General features: G+C 41.4%; 1 protein-coding gene and 1 long non-coding RNA gene across 10 annotated transcripts in view; both read right to left on the minus strand.

The window, feature by feature from the left end:
• The window catches only part of ptprfa (protein tyrosine phosphatase receptor type Fa), a 397,951-nt gene that overhangs the window by 185,691 nt on the left and 195,804 nt on the right, over window positions 1-16,456 (minus strand). The gene's annotated exons all lie outside the window — the stretch shown is intronic.
• Window positions 7,142-9,961, minus strand: LOC309689545. Its single transcript, XR_014271435.1, has 3 exons — window positions 9,909-9,961; window positions 7,531-7,564; window positions 7,142-7,423 (listed from the first exon to the last, which is right to left on the minus strand). It is a non-coding gene; the product is annotated as an uncharacterized lncRNA (long non-coding RNA).

Consider the following 16,456-nt stretch of genomic DNA (forward strand, 5'->3'; position numbering starts at 1 on the left):
TCTGTGGCCCAAAAACTGCTCTTTTCTCTTACAGTTTTCTTCCTTGAAATTTCCACGATGAGCATGAAGAGAAATAATCTTAAAGGGAATTTTAGTCTTGCAGAAAGTTTTTCGCAAAACTCAATCTCTGAAATATCTTATAGTCTGGTTTTCAGAGTAAACTCTCAGTAGGCAGTCTGAACTGTGCCCATTTGACCCCCAAAGTCCAGTTTGATTGACGAGTGTGTTCACTGAATGCTTTGCCTGGTACAGTTGAAATGGTTGCTGTGCTTCAGTGGGATTCGAGCATAGGATGGATGACGTGTGATCAAGCACAGAACCCCAACATTTGCTCTACAGCAGCAGCCTCCAATAAAATCACACTTTTAAGTAATTAACAAATCTATGAAGCATGTGACAGGATGGAGCATCACCCCTTTAAAAATGTTCCAGTCAAAACACAAAAATGCATAAAATCATGGCGTTCATTCTGCTCTGCAAGAGTGTTTTCCAAAAGCTTTTGTGTGCATGAAAGACGAGTGAGTGCAAGAGAAGAGCTGCTGCTGAGACAGCAGGGTCTCAGCAGCAGATAAGCAGCTCAGGGTCTGGATCATTAAGTGCAGACTAGTGGGATGGTGCCGAGAGGGAACAGGTCTGCTCGGGAAAGGTATAAGGAAACTTCACTGTTTTAAGTATTACAGTCTCTCCAAAGTCCACAACTGTATGCAGGTGTGACCTTCTGTACTTGGAAAAGATATCTGCTGCAACTTGCTCTATGGCGCCATCTGGGTTATTCTCAGGAATGACAAACCTACTTACAGGACACATTTTTAGCTTTTACAGGTTGACTAATACGCTATCTGGTGTGAGCAATCAAAAGTTTGTGTATTAAACTGGTGGATCATGTGTACTTGCCAGTCACGAGTTTATGTTGAGGACCATGTAAACTATGATAAATACAGATACTTGACAAAAATGTCAAAGCTTAACTTAGAGATAGACATAACATCATTAATTACCTTTAAGTTTGCATCAGTTCAGTTCCTCCCCACAGATGATGTTTTCTCTACGTCTGGATAAATAAAAAACCCATTTGTGTTCTAACATTTCCCTTAGAACCAGTCAGTGAAATTTATGCTAGTAAGTCAGACTATTTTCATGCCCACGTCATTTTCTGGAAACAGCCAAAACTTCAAAGAAACTCCAGTTGATCAAACTGTGAATGATAACACATCTACAGACCAACAGAAAGACTCGGAGCTTCCAAAATAAACGTTGCTATCACATAAAAGATTTAAGACTCCTGGGAAAGTGTAAAATCCAGCTTTGTTAGCAAAGTTATCAGTCAAGAAGCCATTTGTTTGGCTTTCAGCAGGGCAAACATCCAACAGGAGGATTATACCAGGCACTGTCATTTGCTTCGTATTCATATTTAGCTTCTGATCAGAGAATTATAAAATGTTTATGCTTGACAAGTTATCGGCCGTGAACTTGATACCTCTGAGAGTCATTTCTCTATCAGCTGTAGTCACCTACTAAGACCAACCATGATCAGACAACTACAAAAGTCTCGTTTACACCTGGAAATTGTGAAGTTGTGATCCATGCAGATGTAGTGCAAGCTATTGGTCAGTCTTCCCAAAGTAATCATCAGCATAGAAAATGTAAAAAACTGTGGGATGCTACTTAACTCAAAACATGATCTTTCCTAACTGCAACCAAGTAAGAAATGAAAGTAAAAGTAGAACTAAAATCAAAAAATCCAAACACAGAGGTCCCAAAGTCTCCTGGATGATAAGTCTGTGATTTATACTACCACGAACACTGCAACCTTTAAATGTGCAACTTGCAAATCTCTAAAATGGGATTTGTAGAGCCTACGAGGAAGCGGCTGATGCTGTTGCCAGCATTTATACCCGTGCAGGCTGGGCTCATGCAAATGTTTAGTAACATTTTCAGGGTATATTTTGTGGATGTTAATGTGTTCATCTTGTGTCAAAATGGCATCCTTAGTTCTGCTATTCAAAAATAGACTAAGGGCCTCCTCACATGTTTACCACACTTTGCTGTATGTTTTGCATGAATTGGTTGAATGTCAATTCAGGCTTTTAGAAATGCTGGTGCAGAGAATCTGGTGCAAAGATATCTCTACTGGAGTTCTCCTTCATCTCACTGAATACTGTATGTTTGTGCACATTTTGTCATCATTTTGACTGGTTTAACTTTATCCCTTTTGTGTTCGTGCAGATCCTTTTGCAACGGCACTTGGCTTTCCACACCTCGCCAGTCAAAAGTAATTTAATTACCAGGTCTTATAATGCTAAGTTGGAGATTTCTGACATTTTCAGAGCAACCTTCCCTAAGATGCTGATGATGACACTGATGCTCCATGATTATCCCTGCTTGAGTCATGGTGTAACAATCCCTGCAGGTCAAAGGCTCAGTTTTATAAACTTGCTGGGTGTGTAGCAGCAGTGCAGCTATCATTCATCTTTCATAATGTGTCATTTATCACTGCTAATCCAGCTCAGACAGCTCTCTTCCTCTCTCCCTCTGTCTCGCTCTCTCTGCCGTCTTAATGCCTTTTTAAATGGCCGAAACGACGGTGGACTCGCACACAGGAAATGGAGAGTGCTAGAGCAGGAACAGGACTATAAAGAAACTAATTAGCCATATCACGTCCTGAGGCTGCAACATGGACTCTTGGTTGGTGATGTCATCCTGGGTTCAATGTACCATGAGGTCAAATTTGTCCTTGAGCAAAAATATTTAACCCAATCCAACCTACCCTGCACAGTACAGAGAAGTCCCAAAATAAGCACCAAAACATCCCATGCAGGCACCAACTAATCAGCTAAGGCTTTGTTTGATGGTTAACGGCATTTTCAGTTGACCTGGAAGCAGCTGAAAGTAAAAGCCCATCAACATTACGGCACAACACCATGAAAGTGGCAGTACATGAATAAGAAGCCTACTCCCGGACTTTACCATTGTTGTATGTCATTAAATGCCATATAATGAGCTGCTAAAAGCTACTTGAGTGCAGTTTCCTGCTTTAGCCTTGGTATATGAAGATGATAGACTACTGCCAATAAATTACTTGAAATAATTAGAGATGTGTTTAGTTACTCAGAGTAATGACCTTCATGGTTAAATCCAAGCACGAGCCATTGGAAGCATGCAGTATAAATGAAGCAGATTCAGAGAGACAGATGTGAGAACACAAACTAAATCCAGCTGAGGATAATTAGACCAAATCCAAACGCAGCTGAACAAACTCCAACAGAAAGAGAACAGCAGCACTGACGGAGGCATGATGATCCAGCGATTACAGTTTTTCCACAATAGATAAGAAACATTTCTTGACACCCTCAACAAATCGACGCACTGCCAAAGTCCCGTCCAAGGTCCTCACAAATCCCTGTTGGCTAATTATGCTCCTGCCTCTCCTCGTCCTCTGTGAGACTCAACCCGGGTTCATCCAAACACTGGATTCATTTGTTCGTTCTACAGAATCCAGACCAAACAGCCTCTGCATAGAAATACAAACATTTCTGCAGAAAGAGAGAGAGACCTATAATATAGTATGATTGCATCGTGTGTCACAGCACAGTACAGGCTGAATGTTGTGCTGTATTGTGTATTGACACATATTTTAATCCTAGATATTCTCTGTGTACTTTCTCTGTGTTCACTTGTGCGCTGGAGAATTGGCCGATGCTGTTAATTGATTAAAGTTTGATATGTTCTTCTACCTCAATAACTGTCTTCTGACAGTTCATCAGAGTATTGTAGCTGAAAATGCAGCATCTAGTCTTCAAACCACCGATTACATATGAGAGAGTTTTGGCTTCTTCTCTACTTAACTTGTAGCACGGTGGTAAAAATGCAGAGAAATGATGCAGAAGTGTAAAAACTGCAGTTCCTCTAATGGAAAGTTAAGATTGAGTCTAAAATGAAGAAGGTTAAAATGTTCAACTTTAAAGCATAAATAGACATGTGCAAAATCAGCCTTGGTCTCAGTCGGGACGCCACTTTAGCTCAGCGGGTGAGCAACCACGGGCCACATGGCCCGAGTGAAGCAGGACGGGTTTGAATCTGCGTGTCTTCCCCTCTCTCTCTCCCTAGTGTCCTGTCCATCTTCTCTGCTGTACTATCATACGAAGGCAAAAATGCAAAACAAAAATCTTTAAAAAAAAGTTGTGTGGATGCTTTGATTTACTGCTGTGGTCACAGAAATCTGTATCCATTCACCGTCTTCTAGGCTTCACCTTTGACATTATTACTGAACTGGATGTTTCAACCATAGTGATGGTAAATCTGGCAGAGCCCGCTCTGTAGTCAGGATGGACACAGCCATGGAACATCACGCCACCAGACTGGTTAAGTTCATCTTTTATATACAGCTTATGTTCAGCGCCTGCTTCATTTTTCGTGTCTGGGAGAACTTGAGCATCTCTGCTCCTCGTTATGACCTGGATGTCCTCAAACTTCATTTTAAGTGAACAACCCTGTGCTATATTTCATGAAGTCTAAATTGCATTGTTTGGCTGTCTTGCAATGACATGTGGCAATTTCTCCTGATTATGCTGCTCCCAGAGAATCTGCTGAGATTGGGTCGCACTCTCTGCTCCTCCTTTCATTCCATGGAGAAAAACATGGTTTAGTCACTAAAATTTCAGCTGAATTAGGTAAATTAGGTTTTACATCCTACCTGTTGAAATTACACTTCATTTTATCATTAGCAACAATCCATATTCCACAGTTTGCCTGGGTCTGGGACATGGGCGAAGCAGTCCATGTGGAGTTTCCCAGACCTCGTCCTCGGCCACTGAGTCTAGGTCTTCTGAGGGGACACGGAGGCCAGCTGAGAGACAAAATCTCTACAGATCCTTGGTGAAGAGGATTTCCTCGCAGCAGGACATGTCAGAGCAGCTTCCACCTAGAAGCATCCGAGTGAGATGTCTGAAACGCTCTCTCTATGGTTTCCTGACACGTTGGTGGAGAGCTCTGTCATTTGACAGGGGGAGGAATAGAGCCACGACTCCTTATTATTAGCAACCAGTGTGACCGAATTTTGTTTTCATTGTAACCAGTGACATCTGCGCTCAACTTGTGCCATCTCTGGTTAGCATTACGCATCATGGTGCAAAAATGTGCTTCAGTGGGAAAGTGTTTAGAATTTTGGAAAAAGAATAAATGAGATTTGCAAATTGCGTGTGTGGAACCTGTTTAAGGTTTTGCCAAGGGAGTGATTGAGTAAATGAATGTCTCCAGGCCACTGAGCATTTGGTTCAGAGAATACGAATTAGAGTTTCAGCATTTCAGAAAATCTCTAAAAGTTCTGCACATGGCCATTTATAGCGAGGCACATAAATATAAATTCTGCCAGAGCACAAAGAGAACTCTAGCACTGTTATATCTACACAAGCCACCTTTACTGTCAAAGTGCCCTTAGGCAGGGCATCTCAGAGGGGAAAAAGACTTCACAGAGATTGGTTATTACAGACGGAGAGCGAGCAGCAGAAGACAGGAAAACAGTAAGACAGGAAATCTAGCACTTTAAAAGACACTGATGTTGATTCAGTGCCTATCAGTGCAACCAGCAGTTCCACTCGGGGCCATAACAAGTGCAGGAAGCCTGTTTGGAGTGATGTGCATTTGCTCCTCCTGAGTGTCACAATCAAGCAAAAGAGAAAAGTATATGATGTTTTGTGCGGGAAGGAATACAACTCCCACGCGTGAGAAGCACCTCTTCCTCTCCGTCTGCATTGGCTTCAGCTCCTGCTGTCTTCACCGTCTCCCTCCCTTCATCCCCTTAAGCTCTCTGTCGGTTCGCTTCATGACTAATGCTGCACTCTCATTACCCAGAGTCCTGTTGTCGACTCGCCCGCGTCTTCATCCTCTCCCTCTCTCATTGCTAGCGTTCTCAGTTATTGCTTTTGCTGTTTTGTATTTCCATTCTTTCTTCAGCTGTCACTCTCTCAGAGACTGACACTCACACACAGACTGAGATGCTGAGAGCAGCATCACTTTTTTTTTTCCAGAAAAGACAAACCCACTGATGAAAACAAAAAAATGGAGCCTGGAATGAAAGTAGGTCTCATTATGATGTATTCTTCCGCTTTGAGAGGACAGAGTCATGAGCAGTTGTGAAATATTGAGATGGATATGCAGCCTTCTGAAGCACATTGATACCATTAACTCAGATTTATGTAGCCCACTAAAAGCTCTTAAATTTGACTACTGGCAGAAAGTATTGTTCAGTCAAACAGCTGAACAATGTCGCTCTTAGATTCTCTTAGAGACCGCCGTCAATGGAACAGACGTGTTCAGGAGACTTAATTAAAACAAAGACAAACTGAATTGTTTTAAGGAAAAGATCGGGATTGGAATTAAACCCTGTGTTTGTATTTGGTCCTTTTGATGTGATCCAGACCTCAAGCACAAAAACCTATTTTTTTAAAAGTTTTGATGCAAGTTAAGATTATTAGAATTAGAGATTGAAACTTTGAAATGTAAACTGACATCATAATCACAGGCTGAACAAATGGTGTCTCTTGGAAATAGCTGTGAAGTATTTGGTATTCTTGGAAAGTCATTTAAGAAAACAAAAATGAACAAAGCTGTCAACATCTCTGCGGACGTGACAGCGATGCGACGAGCTTTCTGTTATTTTCACAGCCTGACTTTATGAGGATATGATCTGATTGTACACGTTGACACTTGAGCCCATACAATATGGAAAATGAGAGGAAATCATAGGGTGCATAAATAAATGGTTTCCCCGAGTGGGTTTGTAGTGCCCAATTAATTTGAATCAGTGTTGATGTGTCGTTGGTTTTTTCATTTTGCATATATTTTGCATTTTAAATACAGTACTCAGCAAAGCACAATTATGTCAATAAAACAAAAAAAGTCATAATTGTGTGTGTAGTCATAATTAAACCTGTTAGAAATGATCATAGACAGAAGTAGCCCAAAGCAAAGCTACAACTACATAAGCAAACACAGTGACACAATCATTGCACATTCAAAATCATAGATACAGCCAGTTGCAGTACACAAGTTAGCACAGGGTCAACATTGCAATGAAATGCATTTGACAGCAGCAGACAGTGTAGTACAGTGGTTTCATTGAACTACCAAATAAACAGCTCTTTCAGACACGTGAAGCACTTTTGCTACAATTTTGTTTGTATTTAATAAAATAAAAATGCAGGTATAAGCGTGCAAGCGTATAAGCGTTTTCAACTGCAAGTGAAAATAGTTTTCTTTCCAAATAAATCTGTTGCTGAACTAACTCAGCCCTCAACATGTTTGCACTCTCGTTACCTCGGCCAGGTCGGCGGCTCCGAACCGCGGTAAGTAAACTCTGGCGAAAACGTCGGGTCCGTGTGGGGCTCGTAGCCACGAACGAGCTTTACTGTCTGGGTCAGCTTTGCTAGCGAGAGACAGAGAGAGGCGCTGAAAGGCTGCTCCAGCAGAACTTTATTGTTTCGGAGGAAAACAGGAACACAGCGTACAGTCGAGTCTTAACAGCTTACTCACAGCTGGGCTCGTCAGTGGTTATTATTATGCCTATCTTATTTGATATTGCTCCTTCTAACGCTTTTGCAAATCAGACTGCACCTGCTCGATGTTATCGTGCCTTTGGCTCTGATTCTGCCGAACGGTTTTCTATACTGTTTGACAAATTAATGTCTTATGCCCCTGAGTTGCCCACTGCAGATGACCTACTTTTGTATTTTGACTTTGCTTGTAAATCTGTGCTTGATGTTGTTGCCCCTTTGAGAGTAAGAAAATGTAAATCTAAGACTAATCCTTGGTTAACAGATCATACCCGAGCTATTAGAAGACAATGTAGGAAATGTGAAAGACAGTGGAAAAAAGACAGATTGCATGTCTCCCTGGAAGCCCTAAAGATTAGTTGGAAAACTTATCAGAGGGCAGTTAAGGCCGATAAACACTCCTACTTTTCTCAACTTATTTCGGCCAACTCTCATAACCCTCGTGTTTTATACAATACGATTAATTCTGTACTTAACTTGGAGGGTTACAACCTTTTGCCGTCCTCTGAGGCTATGTGCAATAAGTTTATCACCTTTTTTGTGGACAAAATTGCTAGCCTGAGGCCTCTGATTCCACCTATTGTTGATCCGGCCATGCATTCTCCTTGCTCAAGCTTATTCCCTGCTTTTGCACCGATTTCTCTGCGTGACTTAGAGGAGTTGGTGCTACATGCTAAGCCCTGTGGCTCCCCAAATGATGTTGTTACTCCCCGCTTTCTCCAAAAAGTATTTCCCATCCTTGGACCTTATATCCTGAAAATTATCAATACTAGTCTGTTAACCGGTCAAGTTCCTAGTGGGTTTAAACATGCAGTCATACACCCCTTACTTAAGAAACCTGGCCTTGATAGTTCTACTATGTCAAATTTTAGACCTATCTCCAAACTTCCCTTTTTAAGCAAGATCTTGGAGAGGATTGTACATACCCAACTGTTGGATTATTTGAGCGACTCGCAATTGTCTGAAATTTTCCAATCTGGTTTTAAGCCCTTTCACAGTACGGAGACAGCTCTTGTTAAAGTTATGAATGACATTCTTGTTGCTACTGATCGTGGTAAATATGCTGTGCTTGTCTTATTGGATATGACAGCTGCATTTGACACAGTGGACCACGACCTGCTGATCTCCCGCTTACATCACTGTGTGGGAATTTCTGATCTGGCATTGTCATGGATAAAATCATATCTTTCCGAAAGGAGTTTTTGTGTCAAGCTGGGGTTGGCCGCTTCCTCTGTGGCCCCTCTGCTTTGGGGTGTGCCCCAGGGATCTATCCTTGGGCCATTACTTTTCTCGCTGTATTTACTCCCCCTTGGTGCGATTTTTCGTAAACACGGAGTGTCATTTCATTTGTATGCCGATGACTGTCAGCTTTACTTACCTTTTAGTCATTTGGATACCTCCCCATGTCAATCACTGCTTGACTGTCTTAGCGATATTAAATTATGGATGGCAAATAATTTTTTGAATTTTAATGGTCGCAAAACGGAAGCAATTTTATATGGCCCGCATCGTTCTACTGATTCTCCAGATGTTGATTTTGGTGATTTGACCTCTCATCTGAAAAGTTCAATCACTAATCTTGGTGTTAAACTTGATTCTGCGCTTACTTTTGAAGGTCATGTAAGTGGGGTGGTAAAATCAGCTTTTTATCACCTCAGACGCCTGTCGAAGGTTAAGCCTTTCCTTTCCAAACCCAATTTGGAAACTCTTATTCATGCTTTTATCACCTCACGTCTGGACTATTGTAATTCCCTTTTAATAGGGGTCGGGTCGGGCACCTTGTCACGCCTGCAGTTAGTGCAAAACGCGGCGGCGCGATTTTTAACCGGTAGTAGGAAATTCGATCACATCACTCCGGTTCTGGCTTCCTTGCATTGGCTTCCCATTGATTTTAGGGTTCGTTTTAAGGTCCTTTTATTGGTTTTTAAATCTTTAAATGGTCTGGCTCCTGTGTACTTAACTGACTTGCTGAAGTCACATGTTCCTCCTCGCTCGCTCCGTTCAGCTGAGCAGCTGCTGCTGTCGGTCCCTAAGTCGCGGCTGAAATGCAGAGGAGACCGTGCCTTTTCAATTGCGGCTCCGATGCTCTGGAATAACCTTCCCCTCCAAATTAGACAAGCGTCATCAGTGCAGGTCTTTAAGTCCAGATTGAAAACCTATTTTTATTCCCTGGCTTTTAACTCTGTAGGAAACTGACACCTTCTTATTTATTTTATTGTTTGTAATGATTTTATGGTATTTTTAATTTGGTTGTTGTTTTGATCTGTGTTGTTCAGCACTTTGGTCTGCCTGGTGTGTTCTTAAAGTGCTATACAAATAAACGATGATGATGATGATGATGATGATGATGATATTTACATGCTTCCAGCTCCCGTTTCTGCTCGGTGACAGCTCGTACTTTTCCACTTTCCTTTTTCTCCCTCCCTCACGCTCACACAGCGGGAGGGGCGGTCCCACACGTTCTCCCTGCTACACGGACTACACCACCCATGAGGCCACAGTCTTAAAGGGCCATGCCTGTAACACTCTGCCGTCGTATTAAATCATTTTTCGTATAATAATTTTAAAAAAATATTTCTTCACATCAATATGCGGGCCGCAAGTAGAAGTGACGTGGGCCGCAAATGGCCCACGGGCCACGAGTTTGAGACCCCTAATCTAAACAATAATGCACTTTTGTCAAAACCACTTAGTTACACAAGGTGTCTTTTAAATCAAGATCAGGCTCTTCCTGCTTTGTTGAGGTGGAATATGTTCACTCTGGGTTTGTGTGAGGATACTGGCTCTGCAGATGCTCACTAAGAGGCAGAGTTGGCAATACAGTCATTCTGTACTTAAGTAGAAGTACAAATACTACTGTTGAAAAATACTCGAGTAAAAAGTTGAAGTACTGTTTCAACCTCTTTACTCAAGTAAAAGTAGAAAGTACCAGCTCTGAAATGTACTGAAGCTAAGAGAGTAAAAGGAGCTCTTTGGAGGAACCGTGTGCTGTACTAACACAAGGATACAATAATATTAGTAGAACACAAACTTTACTCTAACTTTTTTCTAATTATAAGAATAAGAAGGAAAAATAAAACATACATTTCTATTTTCTGTTGTCTACGTTGTACAGCTTGACTTTGCCTCTAAACAAGAATATTTGTCCAGTCGAGGGTTAAAGTGGGGTTCAGCAGGTGGGGGGGACCCTAAAATTGGTCGTAGTGGAAAAGAATCACAACTCACAATAATTTCTATTGAGAGCTCCAGTAGATTTTCTCAGTGTGCCAGCAGTGATCAGCTGACCTGCTGCTCTCTGTGGATGTACACCTGAATTCAACCAGATGTGAGCAGATGTTTCATTTCCATGGTTCAGTAAACACATTAGACACTTTAAAGTTGGTATGAAGGGAAAATTCAGTCAAAAATCATATGAATCCCTCCTACTCTTGATGTAAGCTGACTGACCATGAAACCACGGCCACTGTGCACCAGTCACAGACTGGTCTTTACTTTTTCCGTCACAGTGCAGCAAACTAACCTGTTTATCCTGCACTAAACTGCAGAGGAGTTTAATGCAGGCCTTAAATAACACAATTAGTCTGCCTCCGTTTGATTTGCACACACTGTGACATGCACAGAACCAATATCTGATTTTAAAACATGAGGACTTACATGCAAGCTCTGCATTTCCAGTTCATCAAACACCACTGAGCAGTCTTTACCTTCTTCCTCTCTTCTTCCTCTCCTGTCTTTCTTATCTTTCTCCATCTCAGAGTGAAGTTAGCTCTCTTTCTTTTCTCTCGCTGTGAACTACAGCAGCTGGACCTTTAGCTAGCAACACACAGTTTGTGTGTTTGCTGATGTTTGTTGAGCTGACATTTGAAATGAGCTGCCACTTTACGTGGGCTCCTCTGCAGTAGGGCTAACTAGATCCTGAAATAACGCAACTTACCCTGCACACCTGCAGTCGTTCTGGTGTTTGTTTGTTTTTATAAATCCCTGCTGTGTTGATTTTCATATTTACCATCACCCTGACAAGTTTTGGCTCCACAACTAATTTTTGTTTGCGAATACAGAATAAGGAATTTGGCCAGCATGCCTGTTTTTTCCTGATCATAATAATAATTCAATATTGACACACCACATTTTAAAACACAATAAACACAGAGACTGTAAATAGAAAACAATTACTTTATAGTGATAAATAAGTAAAACCACAAACCTACATAACAACAGGAAGCATTTGAGAAAGCAAACAAAAACATTTTTTTTGCTGACACTGCGCAGTACATTTAGATTTTCCAACCAACCACTGTTAGTCTAACAATCAGCAATGTGTGTGTGGATCCACGTGATGTAAGACACACCACAGCATCTAAATGAATAAACAGCTGTTACCGTATCCTCCTGAGACCCAGCCTGTTCATGTATGTCCTCTGTAGTGGACACACAAACCCCCAAAAAGTCAGACTGAAAGATTTTTCCCCTTTCGTAGAGGATAAGTTAATAATGACCAGATACACAAACTAGTAAAAGCTGGTCAACCTTCCTGCTTGTTATTTTATTTCTGGGAAACGGAGACTTTCACACCTACAGTGGGGCAAAAAAGTATTTAGTCAGCCACCGATTGTGCAAGTTCCCCCACCTAAAATGATGACAGAGGTCAGTAATTTGCACCAGAGGTACACTTCAACTGTGAGAGACAGAATGTGAAAAAAAAATCCATGAATCCACATGGTAGGATTTGTAAAGAATTTATTGGTAAATCAGGGTGGAAAATAAGTATTTGGTCACCTCAAACAAGGAAAATCTCTGGCTCTCACAGACCTGTAACGTCTTCTGTAAGAAGCTTTTCTGTCCCCCACTCGTTACCTGTATGAATGGCACCTGTTTGAACTCATCATCTGTATAAAAGACACCTGTCCACAGCCTCAAACAGTCAGACTCCAAACTCCGCCATGGCCAAGACCAAAGAGCTTTCGAAGGACACCAGGAAAAGTATTGTAGACCTGCACCAGACTGGGAAGAGTGAATCTACAATAGGCAAGCAGCTTGGTGTGAAAAAATCAACTGTGGGAGCAATCATCAGAAAATGGAAGACATACAAGACCACTGATAATCTCCCTCGATCTGGGGCTCCACGCAAGATCTCATCCCGTGGGGTCAAAATGATCATGAGAACGGTGAGCAAAGATCCCAGAACCACACGGGGGGACCTGGTGAATGACCTGCAGAGAGCTGGGACCAAAGTAACAAAGGTCACCATCAGTAACACACTACAACGGCAGGGAATCAAATCCCGCAGTGCCAGACGTGTTCCGCTGCTGAAGCCAGTGCATGTCCAGGCCCGTCTGAAGTTTGCCAGAGAGCACATGGATGATACAGCAGAGGATTGGGAGAATGTCATGTGGTCAGATGAAACCAAAGTAGAACTTTTTGGTATAAACTCAACTCGTCGTGTTTGGAGGAAGAAGAATACTGAGTTGCATCCCAAGAACACCATACCTACTGTGAAGCATGGGGGTGGAAACATCATGCTATGGGGCTGTTTTTCTGCCAAGGGGACAGGACGACTGATCCGTGTTAAGGACAGAATGAATGGGGCCATGTATCGTGAGATTTTGAGCCAAAACCTCCTTCCATCAGTGAGAACTTTGAAGATGAAACGAGGCTGGGTCTTCCAACATGACAATGATCCAAAACACACCGCCCGGGCAACAAAGGAGTGGCTCCGTAAGAAGCATTTGAAAGTCCTGGAGTGGCCTAGCCAGTCTCCAGACCTCAACCCCATAGAAAATCTGTGGCGGGAGTTGAAAGTCCGTGTTGCTCGGCGACAGCCCCAAAACATCACTGCTCTCGAGAAGATCTGCATGGAGGAATGGGCCAAAATACCAGCTACTGTGTGTGCAAACCTGGTAAAGACCTATAGTAAACGTTTGACCTCTGTTATTGCCAACAAAGGTTATGTTACACAGTATTGAGTTGTATTTTTGTTATTGACCAAATACTTATTTTCCACCCTGATTTACGAATAAATTCTTTACAAATCCTACCATGTGGATTCATGGATTTTTTTTTCACATTCTGTCTCTCACAGTTGAAGTGTACCTCTGGTGCAAATTACTGACCTCTGTCATCATTTTAGGTGGGGGAACTTGCACAATCGGTGGCTGACTAAATACTTTTTTGCCCCACTGTAGTTCAGCTACGGTATAAGTCTCATGTCCTGGGTCACTTCCTTTACGAGGTCTTAGGAAGCCTGCACTTCCAGGCCGTGGTCACTGAGATTCAAACTCATTCGAGATTTGTAGTAGACACACCTGTGGTGTCAAGATGAAAATTCTACATCACCTTGTTCATAAGTTATCACATACGCAAGATCTTCAGAAAACTTGACCTCTGACCTTGTATCAATTTCAGGATCTGAAGTACCTGCCTTCCCGAGTTGTCACATTCACAAAATTTTCAGAAAACCTGATCTCTGACTTTGACCTTGAGGCCGAGCTCACTGAAATCCGACCCCGTCCTAGATTTTAAGTTGAAGAACCCATAAAATGAATTTGAAATTCCCGCGTCACGTTGATCTAGCCTGACAGTGGGACGACAACACCCCACCGGCTGAGTGGGTAAAAAGGCACCTACTCAGCAATTGTGATTACCAAGATTATTATTTCTGAAATGAGGTTTAAAGAAAGCAGACGTCTAAATGAAGTCATGCAAAAATGATGTATGATGGAAGCCAATGCAAAAAACTCACAGATGACAACTGCTCAACCTTATTGGTCGAAAGTTCAGAAAACAATATTACTAAAAATACAAATCATTTGATTAAATTTCTGAGCAGGTGAGCAGTAACCAATCCCAAAGTCCCACACTTTAATGCAAATGGATGTAATGTGCCGACCATGGCAACAAATGCCCTTTACAGGTTAACTGAGTGACAAACCGCCACACTGAAAGTAAAGCAACAAAAATCATCCAAAAATAATAATTCTCCCCCGACGAGAACAGTCAGCAGCAGTAACGTGTTTACCTAAAAAAACACCATTTACTAAATGAGCAGGAGACAGCGTTACAGTGTTTGTCATGTCAGATACGATCTTCATGGCCTGACTGCGACTGAAGAAATTCTATTACAGTTATCATCTTTGCCACTGTGTAGCTAACTCGTGGTTTATTACTATGCATGTGACAATTCTGCAAAATATATCGTCCGGTTCAACGGCTCCATCATGCCTGTAAAATGTGAGAAGATGGAAGCACAACACAGAATAATCAATACATGTTTCTGTTATGATACATTTCAGATTTAGCAGCTTCACGCGTGTTTCTTCTCTGCGATTGGGGTCATTTACATGTAGCATTTCTTTAGAAAATAGTCACATTTTTCAACATCTTCTGGCATCTCCACTCTGATGATATGGTTTGACATGCGTGTACATGATTTGAAAATAAAACCTATTAAACATCAGTCTGCTAACAGTGATTATCAGCCTTGCCCATCGCTCTTCTTTAACAAGACCCTGAGTGGTTTTAGAGAGAAAAGTCCTGTTTGTTTGCTGCAACAGGCTCCAGAGCCTCAGGCTGTGTTTACTGCTGACAATATCTACATAGCAGAATAAGTATAACGGGTTCCTGAGTGATTTGGAAAAGGCTGCCAGAGAGACAGCCCTTTTTTCTGCGTGGTTGTTTGTCTATCAATTAGAGTGTCAATTAAATAAATGTGTTTGGGCTCCATCTTGCCGCTGGCAAAGAACAGAGCTGTCTAGAGACACACCTACAGGAGGTTCCCAGCCAAAATCACTTTCAACACATTCCCACTCGATAAACACGATCACACAGAGATACTGGGCCTTGTTTGGGACTTACAAATCCAACAGCCAAACCACAGACTGACATTTTGTTCCATGAAATAGGGAGCTTAGCTGAAAATCTGCTGTTGCACAGCCACTGGAGCAACGGTGGGTTTAGCTGCAATGCAACTAAAGACAAAACAAACATTTCAAATGACTGATTGAACTCAGAATAAGACACAAACAGAAAAATAGATAAGTAACAGACAGTGCTGCAGCAGACTCCCATGTGAACTACTACTAATGTGAAATGCCAACAACATCAAAGCAAAATTAGTAACCAGTGAGTCCTCGATGCCACTATATTAGAGACAATTAAAGGAAATGTGAAACACTGCAATTTGTCATTGAGTTTGGAGAACACCTCCATATGACGGTCAGTGGAAACTCTGAGACTCTTTCCAAATGTAAATTCCACCACTTGTTATAAATGCCAAACACAAAATAAAGATGAACAAACACATTAACCCTTTAAGACCTACCATAGAACCAAGTCCACCAGAGCTTATATTATATTTTTACATGCTGTGGAGCCATTTTTGGGAGCATTTCAAGTTGCTATACATCAATACAACCATTATAGCCCAGATTTTAATAATATGTCTGCATTAAGTGCATAGTAATTACATAAATTGCAAAAAAGTGCAATAAACTACAAAAAAATCGTTTTTGTTTTTTTAACATATATTTCTAGTTAGAGAAATTTAAGAGGCTTATCCCTCAAAACTGTAAATACAAAAAAGTTGCACAAAATAGTTTCCACAGGAAATTTATTTTGAGTGTCTTCATAGTTTTATTTTTGAACTACACCAATTTTTATACACTGCAGGAAAAACGAAAATAAATATTATAATGCAAATTTGCAAAAAAGCAGCATATGGATCAAAATAAACTATTTCCAGCAGTGCAATATGAGTCCTAAGCATCCCAGAAACGACACAGAAAGTCATAAAGTCAAAGATAACTTTTAAAAACACCAGTATAAGCTCATGAGGCCCTGATGGTAAAAAAAAAACTACATTTCCACGAAAATGACGTCACGTCCGGTTTCGGGCAGGTAATGGCGGACAT

This window comes from Aulonocara stuartgranti (assembly GCF_965226115.1).
Source record: "Aulonocara stuartgranti genome assembly, chromosome: 15".
NCBI classification, from domain to species: Eukaryota; Metazoa; Chordata; class Actinopteri; order Cichliformes; family Cichlidae; genus Aulonocara; species Aulonocara stuartgranti.